The 16,746-nt window shown below is 38.1% G+C and overlaps 1 protein-coding gene across 1 annotated transcript in view; it reads right to left on the bottom strand.

Moving 5' to 3' along the window:
• The window catches only part of LOC145990112 (uncharacterized), a 359,871-nt gene that overhangs the window by 57,567 nt on the left and 285,558 nt on the right, over positions 1 to 16,746 (bottom strand). The gene's annotated exons all lie outside the window — the stretch shown is intronic.

Raw genomic sequence — 16,746 nt, 5'->3', positions numbered from 1 at the left:
CAAAGCTGGATCGATTCTTTTCAGTAACATGGTCCACCTTTTGCTCCGCGTCATGAACATCTGTTCGTACCATTTCTGGACATTTTCCGCGATAATAACACTTTTGCCATACATTGCAACAAGTTTCCGACGAATGTCACCGGGTCTAATGTTTTTGTTCCGCAAGAAACGGATGACTCCACCCTTTCTGTCGGCGGGATTTACACTCGCCACGTGAACATGTCGGCGGCGCCAAATGCACCAGGCAACTACACAGTCGGATGCAACGAGAGAGTTGCGCGGGCTGTATGTGCAAACGTTCTTTACTTTCCGAACAACCTACGTGCATTCTCAGTCAATAATTTTTATTTTAAATTGAAGCACAGCATATACTAAAAACACTAATGAGCTCTCCTTCAGTAAATTATCTGCTCGTTTGTTACAGATAATCTCAGTGAAGTTGGTCATCCAAAATGTTGAGTAGAGTGGAATGGCGCAGGAGGGTGTTTTTAGACTGAAGCGCCAAAACAAGCGTTGTTTTTAAATTCATCCTGCACTAAAGTTGTTGCTTGAGAATAACAACCATACCAGCTTATCTTTCTTCTTTTTTCAACAGGAGAGATGTTTTGATTGACCCCCTCCCCTCATAGAAAATTCCCGGGTGCGCCAATGGCTACCTCCCTCCTCCTTCATGACACGGTGCAATATACAAGGGAGTGTCTTGACCTTTTAGGCAACTGTCATTTATAGAGAACTCTTAAGACTTCAACTTTCGAACCTTGATAAGAAGGAGTCTTGTAATCATCAGTGATGTGCCGTAGACTATACGTTTACGTCTACATGCGTTGTATACACGTAATCTACGCGTAGATTACATTGGGTTGTAGATTACATAGACTACATAGACAATCTAAAGTGCATTAAAATTAATTTTCAAAGGTTTCATGAAAGGAAAGTGAAATATTCAACTATACTGGTTCCTAACGAAATGAAAAGAATCCTATTTACAACAAAATTTCTCTTCTCTTGTATTATCAACTATGGAAGAAGACAAATAGTATGCAAAAAACAACAGCAGATGGAAGTCGTGAGGCAAGAGTGCTCTTTTCTCCATAAAACACTAGAATATTTTCTATATTAGGTTTCTTCCTAGGTGATAAATTGTTCGAATTTGGAAGAAAGAGTAAGAAAAGTTCTCCTCGTACATCAGCAACTGATACGCAGTATAATTTTCTTTTAATTCCACGGCGCCCTTTGCTAAGTTACCACCTTTCGCCATGTTGTTTACATAGATTACGTAATCTACGTGTATAAAGTAGTCTACGTGTAGAATGTAGACTATCGTTGTTTACGCGTAGACGCACATCACTGGTAATGATTCTGTTGCGCAACCCACTTCTGCTTCGGCCTGTACAAGGTTTTCCCGGAAGATCTATCTCCGCGGAATTCTGCGGATTTTCTTCGCTGGCTCGCGGTAACATCTCATTCCCCGTTCCCGCCAGGATCCGGGGAGTAAAATACGTCGGGACTTTTAAGATAAAGGACAGCCAGATCCTGCCTAATCTGATGTAAGCGAAGCCCCCCTCCGCCTAAACCCCCTTCCGAAAAGGAGCGCGCAAACACTTGGCAAGTCTCCTAAGTTGACTGTTTCATCCCCGTTGCAGGAGAAGACCTCGAAATAAAAGCAACGGGCTTATCTGGGCGGGGAGAGAATTTACGCCGCAATGATATTCAAGGTAATAGGTTCAACGGGGGAGGGTTGGGGGACGGCGTGATCAAGGAACCGAATTGCCTCTCCTCGCCCCATCTGGCGACGCAGCCCAGAAAACGCATCGTTCCCGACTCACCTGCATAAACAAGGGGGGCTTCATTATCGCTGCAATTAGCGACACTGTCCCTGCTACGCAAAGTGGGAGGATGGGGACCTAATTTACATTTTAAACGGGGACTGAGCCCCACACCTTGCCCCCTTTGCTTGTCTTTCAACGTCTTATCTGCAGAAGTCAAATCTATCTTCTTCTTCTTCGCCCCACTTCCTTTTCCAAATAAGTTTCCACCGCCTTGGAAAGTTTATACAAGTTACCTTCTCCCGCTCCCCCGTTTTCCTGGATCATTCCCTCTTTCTTGTGGAAAGGGATCTTCCTGGATTGCCTTCGTGTTTTGCTAAAGCCTCTAACTCTTATCGGTAATTCCTTAATTTTAGGGTTGCAACTCTGTAACTTTGAGTGGAACGAAAGGTCTGCTATCATTAGCTAGCAGAACTATATTAACACCTAATATTTATCAATCTATATATATAAAAATGGATGTATGTATGTTTGTTCCGGCATAACGCTCGAACGCCTGGAGCGATTTCAAGCAAACTTTGTACACATTTAACTTGATATATGGAAAGAAATACTGTAGGGGTAAGACACCCCTGGCACCTTTAGTGATGGGGGTAGGAGGGGGTGATATGTAAGAATAATCGAAAACGACCGATATTAGTGTGGAAGAAATAGTTTTCTGGGTCGCTAAGATGAATAGTGACACTCCCAATGCTGTTCAACTCCAAGACACCCCTGGCACCTCTAGGGGTGGGGGTGGCAATGTGGTGACATGTAAAACGACAGATATTAGTGTGGGATCCATAGCTTTTGGGGTCTCTAAGCTAATTGGTGACATTAACGATGACCAAACTTGGTACACGTATGACTTACAATCTGGAAAGAAATACTGTGGTGGTAAGACACCACTGGCAGCCCTATGGGTGAAGGTGGGAAGGGGTGACATATAAAAATAATCGAAAACGACCGATATTAGTGTGGAATCCATAGCTTTCGGGGTCGCTAAGATGAACAGTGACACTCCCAATGCCGTTCAATTTATTTATTCTTGCTCCTGGAGGTGAAACTAAAAATGTTGTTTATAATCAAGTTTTGAGTTCAATTAATATTGTAGTGAATCTGTAAAAAAAATTAGTTACATTTTACACTGTAGTTAGAATTCATTATTTTCCTGTCTAATAGAAGATTGGGATAAATAAATACCCGAGCAACGCCGGGTAATCATCAGCTAGTACTCCTATAAATTGACATTTCCAGTTCGAGGGTGACCAATCTAGGACCATCATAAAATTCGAGTATAAGTCCCGATATTCAAGGCGAACTTTCCAAAAATTCAAGGCTACAATCAGATGTTTTCTCTATTTCTACCTGTTAATTGTATAAGAATTTCAAACTCAAATTTACTTAATCAACTTCAAGATCTCTTATCTTGCAATAATCTTCCGTCTGTGAGATAGATTGTTCTGCAAAGGACATCAACAAAGTAAAGGGATTGAGAGAATTCTGTTTTATTTTCCATGCAGCTTTCTCTTCCTTCCTCGACAAAATTGAAAGCTAAAGTGTAAACACTTGCCTCAGGGCATTTATAAATATGTATAAAGTCAACGGAATTTGGATTAATGAAAGTTGCAATATTTTAGGTCTACTGAGAAAAATTCACGCAGAATGCAAATATAATTCCCGGAGCCAATTCACGCATAATTCCAGGAATTCCCGGTGAGTAGTCACAATGAGTTCAGATTTTTAAATATCGGCACACATTTCATATTGGTCGCCTTTAATAACCTCCAAGGTTCGATTCCCTGTGGAAGCATTTCCCGCTTTAAACTGTAGGTCCTATCCCGATTAGCAGGATGTATGGAGAGGAAGCACTCAAGTATAAAATTCACTTCCACGTACTGCGTGGCAGAGTACGGGTAGTTAGAGAAACCCGACCACGCCAGATGTCCCGGGTTCGAATCCCAGTATTGGCAAGCCTGTTCTGTATGACTATCCCTTCATTAACTTCATCATCCTATCATCACTCATTTTCATCGTCGCGATAGCATGGCGCGCTACGACGCCAGGGTCTTGGTTTCGAATCTAGGCCTGGGTATTCTTTGAGTGTGTCCCTTCATCAATTTCATGTCATCTACGTCGCGATTAGCCAAAAGTGGTAGAAAGGTGACGCTAAATAACAAAAAATCAAACCAAAATCAAATCACTTACACGCCCTATACTGCATCGTTGCAGACAAACGAGCCTCTGGCGCATAGGCGGAGTTATTGAGGGACCAGGGGGAGTCTGGCACCTCCAACTTAAAAAAATACTAAAAAAAATAACACATGATTAAGTTCAGTTACTACATTTTTGTTATGAAGCCATACCGCAAATCTTGACGTTTGGCATGATGGGATGTGCGGTAATTGCGCCGCAAAAACGGGTCTTAGACGATTTGATTGATGTGTACAGTTTGAAGAAAGGAAAATGTAAAATGACTTTGTGTTGAGTCAACAGTTTCTGCTGAGGCATCAAAAGAACTTTTCAATTTCATTTTTCTAAACTTTTTGAAGCTTACTATTGTACCGTAACTTGTAAAGTAATACGAGTATTGTACTTATCAATATAAAAATTAATGAAATGGAAAATGCAATAATCGTACTGTTTTGCTTCTTTTGAAATTGACAACCAATATACTAATTAATATTTGTTTACTTAAGCGAGGAAATTTAATATTTTTAAATCTAAAAGACCTAAGACGCAGTGTTTTTAAGTTGTTGTTTTTTATTTCCGGGGGAAGGCCTCCGGACCCCTTATAAACTAGGGGATATTCAGTTCCTGAGGGTTATTGAATATCCCATAGTTTATAATATCATATGCTACTCCCAGAGTCTGCTCCCCCCAAAGCAAAAGCTCAAACTCCACCCATGCTCTGGCGTCTGGACGCACAGCCTTGTGGGGTAATGTTGCGTCTTGTCCATGTGGCTTTGTGGTTGTCCATTTATCAATTCAATGTTAAAATATTTCATCCTCATTGTCTAGATTAGGCTAACGTGGCAGAAAAGCGACGTACAATAAATCAATCAATCAATCAATACCGGTTAGCCCATCGATGGCAAACTGTGACACACTCCCAGTGCAGACAGGCTTATAATAGTTACCTTCACTTCTCACTGTGTTAACAGACTTGCTTTCCCTTCTCCTCAGAGATGAATTCTAGCTAGAGCCTGCCCTTGCTACCTCCAAAGCACCCGAAACATCTTTCCGTCTGCGATGAACAATCTTCCCCACACCACTCCAACGCGCAAGAAAGTCCCCTCAGTAAGATCCACGCCGAAACTTAGGACAGCTTTCCCTAACTGTGTAATCGAGGCGGTCTACCTGGTGTATAGCGCTCCCTCGGGACTCCTCAACGCAGGAACACGCAGGTTCCCGTGGGATAGGACCGCGGAGGCAAGTTCTGATTTATCTGTTGCTTCATTTAGCACCTTGCATACGAAAAGACACAAGATACTCCTCTTGGAGAGAAGAATGGACGTCTTGATCTCCCCTCACTCCTCTTGGACGAACATATACTCCCCCAGCGAACACCGCGCTCCCCTCCTCTCTAGGAACGAGCAATGATGACGCCACAAAGGAAAGGAAAAAATGAAACACCCCCCAGGGGGCTGTACATACCCAAGTGAGATAAAGTAGAAATCATGCCAGGGTGTATCCTTTTGCCTTCTGGAGCATCGAAACGTTATTGCGGTCCTCTGTGATAAAAACCCGTTGGGACTCGCGAGCCACAAAAAGGTCGTAATTCACCCTCGCTAAGATACGGACCTCAACAATGTAGAGAAATAACGACAGCTTATTCCTTATGTGACATATCGACAATCGTTTCCAAAAGCTGATACAGGAAGTACATTTTTTGCTGAGTTACCAGCCCGCAATAACATTCTTCAAGCCTGTATTATCTACACAAAGATTTGCAAAAGCTCTTGCTGTTCTATTTTCAACAAAGCCTCTTCGTTTTGTTTGTAGGAAACAAAATGTAGGTAGTTTTGTAAACTTTCAGGCTGTTCTGCATTAGTAGCTTCGGAGCGAATCATTCCGATCCATGCGACAAATCCCCACGCGAAACGATGACGTCATCCAAAGCCAGCACCTATCGCGTGCTCTCTTGCAGACGCTCTACGCTCTCTCTAGGCTCGCTGGCTAGGCCTTTGTCGAAGTAATCTGAATCAACAAATGCAACACAAAATTACACAGATGTATCTGTCTACAAAAATCGATCTAAACTGACCATTCGATATCTCGAAAATTAACAAACGTTAAGATCTGAAACTTCTAGACCTAGAAACTGTTACTTTAGTGACATTTATTTCTATTCAACAACCGGTTTGTCTATGTCAGCTGCATGAATGAACATCTACAAAGCTACAGTATATTTGCTCGACGATGTGCTTTTTGTTTATGCGTTGTTAAGGATTCAGTAATGATGCAGGATTTGCAAAATGGACTAAATTGTTCTTTGTTCAAGAACAAACCTGCACGGATTATTATTGCCAAACAATGGAAAGGTAACAATTTATGTACAATAATATTTTGAACGTTGCAGTATCTTCGAAGTTATTTAAGCAACGAATATGAAATTTGATGATTTGAAACAAATTAAATGTGATTGGGTTTCCGAGTATGAATGGTAGGATTTGGTCTGGTCGCTAGTACACAGATAAAATAGTAGTGCACCAAGACACGTTGAAGGAATAAACATACCTAATAGAGCAAATGAGCAACACTTCAAATTGGGCAACAAATGTTTTCAAAATTCGTTCAAAAGCCGTTTCTTTTCAACAATAACTTCATGGGAAACGAATGAAACACCACGAATTTTCACTCGAAACTAATATAAAGCAAAAAGGTGCCTCTCTGATTCACACAACATGGCGCTGTCTTAAGTAAACTCTGAAATAAGTTAGAGCTAGCAATTTTTCATTCTAACTTTCATTCCCTTTCTACGGTATAGCTGATGTTTGTAGCTAGTAATGACTGAACTGTCTTTTTGTAGTGTGCAAGTGTTTAGTTCTACACTCGCCATTAGATTTTCTGTACAACCGCAGGAAAGTCTCGAAACTTATTCTAGAAATTTCAAATTGAAAATGAATCCTGAAGGAGATTGATTGGATTCTTCTTAACCTTTTGAGACCCAAGGCCTTTTTCACATGTAAGCCTCTGTGTCCCGAGCCGATTTTGAGCAAAATGCAGAGTTTCAATTAAATGAGTGTAGATCGGAGACTAATTGCCCAAGAGAGATGAGTGATATACCGTTGTACGCGGAATGAACCAGAGATTCAGACTATATAAAATTTATGCAAATTCGGCGTATATGTGGCGGGGGAAGGGGCTAACTCTCAAAATTCCAAAATTTCGGAAAAAAATTTGGTTCCCCCACCCTCCCTCCAAGAAAAAAGTACATGACAGTGTCGACATGCACATAGAAATGATCGCTGACATGTAAGGAACACAAAAATATTTGCATTATTATCATATGACCAATGTAACTTGAGTTGTACCCCCAAAAGGAATGGTCGGCACCATAGGCGTAGCTACGGGGTGTGCCGGGTGTGCCTAGGCACAACCTAATGGGCTGCTTTATCAAAGAGAATTAAAGACAGATATTTCAATAAGAGAGAAAATAAGCGGCAGTTTGTAAGAAGTTGAAAATGTCATTACTTGGTACAAACGTGTGTATTGTCGCTGATGAAACGAGTGTCTATAGTTTATCGATATTTTGATGTCATTAGAGAAAGTAGATATTTACTGCATTCTACTCTGTACTGCAGCGCTTTTCTTAAATACCTGTCACAAGCTGCACGTGTGAGAGACAGCTTTCTCCAAGCTTTCCCAAGTTAAAACTAAATTAAGAGCAACTCAGAAGCAGGATATATTTGAAGCCCTGCTCTTGCTATTTGTGGAACAGGAAAAAGCTTAGTCTATTGATGTAAATGAAGTTATTGATGAGTTTAAGAACATTAAACCATTTGACAGACGTCTCTTGTTATAGATGACGTGTATTTGATGTATTTGTTTGTAACATTTATGAACATTTTGTGTGTGTGTAATTTCTATGCAATTTGATTTTTTTCTACTACATATACTCAGAAATTTTCAACACTGTCATTTAGTGAATTTATATTCCTTTACAAACATCAGTGCAGTTAAAGAGCCAAGTGATTGTGTTGCAAAATATTCTATGAAAAAGGTACAAGACCTTATTTTTTTTCTTTGTGCACACCCAAATATAAAGTTCTAGCTACGCCTATGGTCGGCACGCCACTGATTCAAGCTTCAAAATGCAGTGGTACCTTGAAATGACTATAGCTCAGAAACTAAATGCCCTAGAGATATGAAAGATATACCGTTGTACGCAGAATGAATCACAGATTTAGACGATATATAATTTATGCACATTCGGCGTATATATGGAGGGGGAAAGGGGGAAATCCCCTGAAAATACTTTTTTTTTAAAAATGGGGTTTCGACCCCCGCCCCCCCCCCCCGAAAAAAAGGATATGAAAAGTTCAAAATGCACATAGAAATTATCGCTGGCATGTAAGAAACAGAAAAATATTTGCATCATTGTCATATGACCAATGTAACTTGAGTTGTACCCCCAAAAGGAATGGCCACTGATTCAAGCTTCAAAATGCAGCGGTACCTTGAAATGACTATAGCTCAGATACTAAATGCCCTAGAGATATGAAAGATATACCGTTGTACGCAGAATGAATCACAGATTCAGACGATATATAATTTATGCACATTCGGCGTACATATGGAGGGGGAAAGGGGGGAAATCCCTCAAAAATTCTTTTCTTAAAAAAATTGTGTTTCCCCCCGCACCCCGAAAAAAATGTCAAAATGCAAAATTTATGCAAATTTGGCGTATATATGGAGGGGGAAGGGAGAAAACCCCAAAAAAATATTTTAAAAAATTGTCACTTCACCCAAAAAATGTCCTCGCACAAAACGATACCTACGCACAACATTCACGGACGAAAAGCTAGAACGCATTGAAAAATGAGCACCGATTCTTGCAGCTGCTTGAAATTCTATTTTTAGACAATGCAGGGTAACCCCTGTCGCAACTTGTGGACACTTGTGCTAAAAAAAAAAACAAAGGTTTCCTTCAGCGCGCTTCGAAATTCCATTCTCACAACGCAGATTCAGCAACCAGTCTTCCCCCTCCCCCCACCCCCACCCCCTCACGGAAAACTTTCATTTTGACATCGGATACTGATAAACAAACTTCCTTCGAAAGCTGTTCACAGGCGGGAGTGAAAAGCATTGCTTTAGAACAACAAAGCCGGTGTTCTTTGTCGGCAAAAATTTGACCTTGAAAAGAGACGCAAAAGAGAAGTCCCTTTTCCCGCCTCTCCCCCTCCATTTTCATGAAGACAAAAAAAAATGCAATGTCTTAGGAACAATATAAAAAAAATCGAAATTCTAGCCAAAAATAGAAAAGTTATAACGTAAAAACTACGACCTTGCACAGGGTATCTCGATCAAGACGCTTGGGACAGTGAGGCTTACATTTTGGTATCTCGATCGAGACGTTTGGGAGCACAATAGTTACAATGTTGTGTTATGTTGAGTTATGATGAGTTTGTAATGTGAATTTATGAACGTACGTATTGTGTTATGTTGAGTTATGATGAGTTTATAATATAAATTTTATGAACGTACGTGTTCAAAATGAAACAAATGACTATCGAATATAGTAAACAGTTTGTAAAAAAATTATGTACCATATCTAAGTTATGAGTACAAGAAATATTAATATTGGAATCTAGTTTTATGTTGATAAAAATGTGTAGGTTTCAAAAATTTGGCGACCCAGTTTCCAGGATTCGAATTAGTAAGTGTTTAGCTATACGTTTCTATTAATAATATAGTTAAATAATGACAGATAAAGGGAAAAGATCAACACGAAAAGGACACACGATTGATGAAAGCTTGATTTCTGACAATGCGGAAATCAATGTTGAAAATTTGGGTTGTTGTAAGGATCCAGATAAGAATGCTAAGTGTATAACTTGTCGCAAATGTGGAAAATTATATCACTATAAATGTCTACAGTTAGCAGCGTTACATTCCAGTAATTCTGATACATTTGAACAGTACTTGTGCAAAGTATGCGATCCGATGTTTGGCCAGCAAGGGACTGAACACAATAAAGATACTAATTTTAATGCATTATTGGAGACAATAATTCATCAAATGGGTGACGTTCGGTTGCAGTTTACAGAAAGTCAAGAGCAGATGAAACAGCAGCTTACAGACAGCCAAGCGCAGATGAAACAGCAGCTTACAGACAGCCAAGCGCAGATGAAACAGCTTACAGACAGCCAAGCGCAGATGAAACAGCAGCTTACAAACAGCCAAGAGCAGATGAAACAACAACTTACAGACAGCCAAGAACAGATGAAACAGCAACTCACTGATCAAATGAAAAAGTTTTCTGAAAGTCAGGAGTTAATGACAGCGACTCTTTCAGAAAGTTTCAATCAGTCTCTTGTTACTTTTCGCGCTGAACTCCGAGAAGAAATAAAACAGGTGGCTGATGCTTGCAAAATAAATACTAACGACCTTTAAAATGAGGTTAAAGAGGAATTAAGTGGTGTGCAGTCTAATATAGAATCACTTATTGCAAAGACGTCTTCTCATCAGGAACATCTCGTCGAACTAACGACACAAGCAGAAGAAGAAGTCTGCAATATAAGTGCTGTTAAAATTACACTAAATGAACAACAAGTATCTATTTCTTGCTTAGAAGATGAGATTGGTGAAATTAAAACTAAAATGGGACACATTAGTAGTACAAAAGTGTTAGCTCCTGAGAATGATAATGCACCAACCGTTGATAAAATATCTGACGTGTTTGAAGCCAATCAAGTCGATGTAAATTCTCAAACTGCACAAACTACTTGCAACGCCCCTTGTGGGTACGTACTTAAATAACTTATACCACGGCTACAGATAACTTAATCTCAGGGGGATAGGTTCTTGGTTTGAGAATTCCAAATAAGAAAGCGTTTTATAGCCAAGAGGATATAGTTAAATGCGGATCTATATTCTGAGAACTATATAAAATACAGTTGAGTTGTTGTTTTAAGTCCACTTTATGCACAGTAAGGCTAATCGGGACTGGACCTACAGTTTAAAGTGGGATCCGAACCACTTGTGCCTCCACCGGGTATCGAACACGGGACCCCTTGATTACAAGGCGACGACGCTACCACTGCGCCATCGGGGAGGCCCATATAAAATACAGAGAAAATATATATATATATATGTATAATCGAAAAGGCTTCTTCTTCTTTTATTATTAAAAAGGCTTCTTCTTCTTTTATTAGGCTTCTTCTTCTTTTAAAGGGCGTCTTCTTCTTTTAAAAGGCTTCTTCTTCTTTTAAAGGGCTTCTTTTACTATCAACAAGGCTTCTTCTTCTTTGATTATCGTAAGGCTTGTTCTTCTTTTATTATCAAAAAGGCTTCTTCTTCTTTTAATATGGAAAAGGCTTCTTCTTCTTTGATTATCGTAAGGCTTCTTCTTCTTTTATTATCAAAAAGGCTTCTTCTTCTTTTAATATGGAAAAGGCTTCTTCTTCTTTTATTATCAATTTCTTCTATGACAAAAATATATGAATAGCTTCTTCTTTCTTCAATTTCCACTTCTTTTCTTTGGTAAAAGGATAATCTTCTTTTCCTTTTTTCTATCTTTTATGACAATCTCTTTCTTCTATTTACAAAATGTAGTCATCCCCTTTTATTCATCGTTGTTTCTTATTTCCTCTATTCATATCAATTCTTATTTCTTCTTTCAGCAGCAATTCTTATTATTATATATTCCGACGAGATATTTTTATATTATCGATAAATTCTTCTATTTATTCTTTCCACAGCAAATTCTTATTTCTTCTATTCTTCTTTGCCACTGGAAAAAGTCTTATTTATCTCATTTATCGCAAATATTTCTCTTTACCATATCTCTTCTCAATATTATAGACAGATCATTATGCTGCATTCCTTGTAGAGAATTAAACCAAAGCTATAGAGGATTTTTAGGGGCGTCTAACCTGACAATAGCGCCACCTCCTATTTAACGACCAAAGGGGAAATAACCAGGATCGCTAATAACAAGCGATGCCAATGGCCCAGTGCGACTAAAAAGGAGCGCAACCGTAAAGTGCTTCGGGGCGTCTAATTTGACAACAGCGCCACCGGGGACAAACAACCAAAACATGGCGACGTTCTCCTCGCCAGAGATTCAGAAAGAGATACATTTCTGAATTCGTTCGCTTACCTAATAACTTTCCTAAACGTTTCATATGCGGCCATATTCTTAATTATTTTAATTTACTATATACAACATTCTATTTATTTCTTTTATAGTATTTGAACTCTTCTTTTATATATTTCTCAATTTACTATAATATATATAATCCCTCTTCTCCGCTCTAAGTTTTTTATAATTTCCTTTGCTCCTCTTTATATAGCGTGCTGCCATCTCTCGTCGATTCCGAGAAACCATTCCTACTTGCAACTTTCATTGTGTAATCGAAACTGGCACGTGACACAATATCCCCCTCCTTGAGGATGAAAAATTTATATATTGGAAAATTCATTTGTAAATTTATAAATTTTTCCACTTTACATCTCATTTGACTCTTCTCAGTGGCTCTCATTTCTACTGCTTACATTACTTTTCACTTTCTCGGTGCAATTATATCTCCTGGCATGCAGCATTTTCCCTCATCTCTCTATTTATCTTTTCTTTCTATTTTCGTTTCTAGATATCTTATCACCACGTTTCGGAAATATTCGTGACCTCTCAAGTTATTTTTAAAATGCAAAATATAATTCTTCAATAGTTCACCTCCTGGAAGTCTGCTCGTATAATCTCTTTAAGATAGTCTTTACCTGAAGATATCCAGCCAAAATAGTAATTTTCGTTTCACTTTTCTTCTTTCAGCAATCTCTACAGATTATAAGTTAGCTCAGATTTTTCCGTTTCAAAGAACTCTCTCTGTTCTCTAAGTTGACCATCCACGTGTTTTTATCAGCTATAATAATTCTTCACATCAGCCTTAATTTCATATCAGCATGTATCTAGATATATTTATTTTCTGGGATTACAACCCATTCTCAGAATACAACCGATTCTTCTTTAAATTCTGGGATTACAACCCATTCCATTTTCACTTTTCTAAATACACGATGACTTTTAGTCGTCTAAGCTTACAAAGAATATATTATACTGATACTATTCGATCTTCTTTCATATTGTCTTCTCCTTTTTCCTGAGAGTTTTCTTTGTAATTAATTTCCTTCTGTGCCTAACTGTTCTATCTTCTTCGTTCTTCTGTTCGTACAATTGAAAAGTTGATTTCCATTTTCCATATTACTTTCTTTGGCATCTTTCCTTTTACAGGTTTGATCTTCCACTATCGGTCTCATTGTTCAATGGAGTGGTGATATAAATTAGCACATATTATTCTTTCCTCAGATATGACTTGCAGAATAGATTTTTCTCCAACGATGGCTATCATATATATCTTTTTTACAGGAACTAACATTAAAGAACTAAAATTTTCTTCTTTCCAAATAGATCATTAATATTTGCCCAAACTAATAATTACACGAATTTTTCTTCCGGTGAACTGGAACTTTTTCAGACTCTTTATTAATTCTAGAAACATTCGCTTGCCAGTCTATAAATCATAACATTTCCTTCCTTTGCGCTAGTCAGTCTTATTTGTTTCTTCCAATTCTTTCAAATACTCGTTGCTTGTCACTATCTTATTTTCTTTTTCTCTACCTCTTTTTCTTTTCTTTCTTCTATTTTCTTTTCTATTCTTCTCAAGATCCTTCTTCCTCCTCTTCCAACTTTCTTCCAGTAAAGAAATTACTTTCATTTCTCTCTTCTTCAAATCTGGTTTCTGCCAAGACTTCTTTTTCTGTTCTATATCTTCATCAAATGCATGCTCTCCTTGTCTTTTCCGTCTCGTCTTCTTCTTCCTTCTCTTTGGCGAAGTAGCATCAAAATCCATTTGATCTATGTTGACCCCTTTTAGCATATTCTTAACTTTCTTCAGGTTCATTTCTATTTTTTCTCTTCTTCTTCTTCTTCTTCCATGTCTTTACGTGAATATATCTAAATTTCATTTTACTTTTCTTTCTTCTTTGTTTACATCTTCTGCTAGGCTTATGCTTCTTTTCTTCCTCCGTCAGAGACTCGTCACTGGAACTTTCTTCTCTCATTTTCATTTCGACATTGATCCCTTCGTCATTACATTGACAACTAAATTTTTCATCCCTTTCTATTCCTCTTTCTTCATCTCCTATTTTCTCATCTTCCTCTTCTTTGACCTTTTTAAGTTCCTGAGTGTTTTTTTCTCGTAACTTTAAAGCTACTTCTGCTATCTTGCTGTCATGCTCGTCATTGGAACTTTCCTCCTTCATCTTACAACTTCTATCTTCTATTTCCTTATCTGTCTCTTCTTTGTTTACTTCGCTTAACTTTATAGCTTCTTCTTCTATCTTGCTGTCTTCGTTTTCTTCTATTCTGGAAACATCTACTTCTGTCTTGCTGTCATTTTCTTCTGTTCTTGAAACAGCTAATTCTATCTTGTATTCGTTTTCTTCTATTCTGGAAACATCTACTTCTGTCTTGCTGTCATTTTCTTCTGTTCTTGAAGTAGCTATTTATGTCTTGCTGTCATTTTCTTCCCTAATCTCTGAAACCTCATCTTCGCTTCTTCTATTCATATCTAAACTCGTACTCTCGATCGACAGCATTGTTCCTTCTATTATTCTCTCCCTTTTGTCAAACAATACCAACATCCTTCTGTGGTGCTCTTTTTCCATTCTATTCCTTTCGTCAAGCATCTCCATCATCCTTCTGTGGTGTTCATCTATCTGCATTTCTAACTTCTGGAACATTTCCAACACGGTCATTTTTTATTTTCTCTTGTTTTTCCTTCACTGTAGTTTCTCCGCTCTCGTCCTCGACTTTATTTGCTTTCTCCATCTTGGCTTTCTCTCTCTCTTTGCTTTCTTATTCACAATTCTGCTAGCCGCAACGTTGGTCGCCACTTGTGCAACGCCCCTTGTGGGTACGTACTTAAATAACTTATACCACGGCTACAGATATCTTAATCTCAGGGGGATAGGTTCTTGGTTTGAGAATTCCAAATAAGAAAGCGTTTTATAGCCAAGAGGATATAGTTAAATGCGGATCTATATTCTGAGAACTATATAAAATACAGAGAAAATATATATATATATATATATATATGTATAATCGAAAAGGCTTCTTCTTCTTTTATTATTAAAAAGGCTTCTTCTTCTTTTATTAGGCTTCTTCTTCTTTTAAAGGGCGTCTTCTTCTTTTAAAAGGCTTCTTCTTCTTTTAAAGGGCTTCTTTTACTATCAACAAGACTTCTTCTTCTTTGATTATCGTAAGACTTCTTCTTCTTTTATTATCAAAAAGGTTTCTTCTTCTTTTAATATGGAAAAGGCTTCTTCTTCTTTTATTATCAATTTCTTCTATGACAAAAATATATGAATAGCTTCTTCTTTCTTCAATTTCCACTTCTTTTCTTTGGTAAAAGGATAATCTTCTTTTCCTTTCTTCTATCTTTTATGACAATCTCTTTCTTCTATTTACAAAATGTAGTCATCCCCTTTTATTCATCGTTGTTTCTTATTTCCTCTATTCATATCAATTCTTATTTCTTCTTTCAGCAGCAATTCTTATTATTATATATTCCGACGAGATATTTTTATATTATCGATAAATTCTTCTATTTATTCTTTCCACAGCAAATTCTTATTTCTTCTATTCTTCTTTGCCACTGGAAAAAGTCTTATTTATCTCATTTATCGCAAATATTTCTCTTTACCATATCTCTTCTCAATATTATAGACAGATCATTATGCTGTATTCCTTGTAGAGAATTAAACCAAAGCTATAGAGGATTTTTAGGGGCGTCTAACCTGACAATAGCGCCACCTCCTATTTAACGACCAAAGGGGAAATAACCAGGATCGCTAATAACAAGCGATGCCAATGGCCCAGTGCGACTAAAAAGGAGCGCAACCGTAAAGTGCTTCGGGGCGTCTAATTTGACAACAGCGCCACCGGGGACAAACAACCAAAACATGGCGACGTTCTCCTCGCCAGAGATTCAGAAAGAGATACATTTCTGAATTCGTTCGCTTACCTAATAACTTTCCTAAACGTTTCATATGCGGTCATATTCTTAATTATTTTAATTTACTATATACAACATTCTATTTATTTCTTTTATAGTATTTGAACTCTTCTTTTATATATTTCTCAATTTACTATAATATATATAATCCCTCTTCTCCGCTCTAAGTTTTTTATAATTTCCTTTGCTCCTCTTTATATAGCGTGCTGCCATCTCTCGTCGATTCCGAGAAACCATTCCTCCTTGCAACTTTCACTGTGTAATCGAAACTGGCACGTGACATACTCCAATAACAGCTTTAACTAGAAACCATGTTAAGAGAAAGAAGAAATTTGTTTCTTTTAAAGGCAAAAATACAAACGCAACTTCATCCGATACAGATGTAACAGATTTTGGGAGTGAAGATTCGAATACTACGCATGTAAAGCAAATGTACAGTCATGGAAAAAAGTTCTTCCCCATAAGGCTTTAATAGGAGCAAGTAATGCAGGAGGGTAGGCAACACATATTGCACCCTTCGATGATCGGGTGATTTTGCCTGTCTTAACACCGAGAAATGTGTTCCACGCGAAGGTCAACATGACAGGAAAGCTAAGAGGGTCACGTGACTATTGGTTACGTGGAGTGTTGTGCTTCTCCACATCCCCAGTTCTTGATCCACATTGCAGAAAAAGTAGAGCTGCATGCAATATATGAAAATA

The sequence above is a fragment of the Lepisma saccharinum genome, chromosome 7 (assembly GCF_977018435.1).
Source record: "Lepisma saccharinum chromosome 7, izLepSacc3.1, whole genome shotgun sequence".
NCBI classification, from domain to species: domain Eukaryota; kingdom Metazoa; phylum Arthropoda; class Insecta; order Zygentoma; family Lepismatidae; genus Lepisma; species Lepisma saccharinum.
The sequence above is the reverse complement of the archived record's forward strand: the minus strand, read 5'-3'. Positions and strand labels throughout refer to the sequence as shown.